At 35.0% G+C, this 431-nt stretch overlaps 1 protein-coding gene across 1 annotated transcript in view; it reads right to left on the reverse strand.

Moving 5' to 3' along the window:
* Nucleotides 1-431, reverse strand: part of Als2 (Amyotrophic lateral sclerosis 2) — a 34944-nt gene that overhangs the window by 20585 nt on the left and 13928 nt on the right. The gene's annotated exons all lie outside the window — the stretch shown is intronic.

Consider the following 431-nt stretch of genomic DNA (forward strand, 5'->3'; position numbering starts at 1 on the left):
CATAATATCTAATTAAAACTTATTAAGAACAGAATATGATTCAAATTTAAAAGCAAGAAGGTTTAAGTACTACAAAAGCATCCTGTGCCTGTAAGCATCGAGTTTGGAGAGTTCCACCCACAATTCAGCGGTGCTAGTTACAGGATGTGTGGATGCGTTCTCACTTGTATTGATTAATCTGCTAGAGATTAGTCACCCACCATTATCCCTAACACTGACATTGGGAAAGGAACTACCATTCGCACTGGAGACGCTGAGGAGCTCCTTTTTTTTTATTATTTTATTTTTATACAAGACCGGCCTGGTGGGCCTTACATGGTTGATATAACTTATATGTTTTTTAACAGTTGATTATGAGGGGGTATAGTCATACAAATGACACCCCTAACTATATAAAATGTTCTTATTAAAAGGAAAAAAAATAATAATAA

This window comes from Halyomorpha halys, unplaced genomic scaffold (assembly GCF_000696795.3).
Source record: "Halyomorpha halys isolate HHAL.00 unplaced genomic scaffold, Hhal_1.1 Scaffold5.1, whole genome shotgun sequence".
Lineage (NCBI taxonomy): Eukaryota > Metazoa > Arthropoda > Insecta > Hemiptera > Pentatomidae > Halyomorpha > Halyomorpha halys.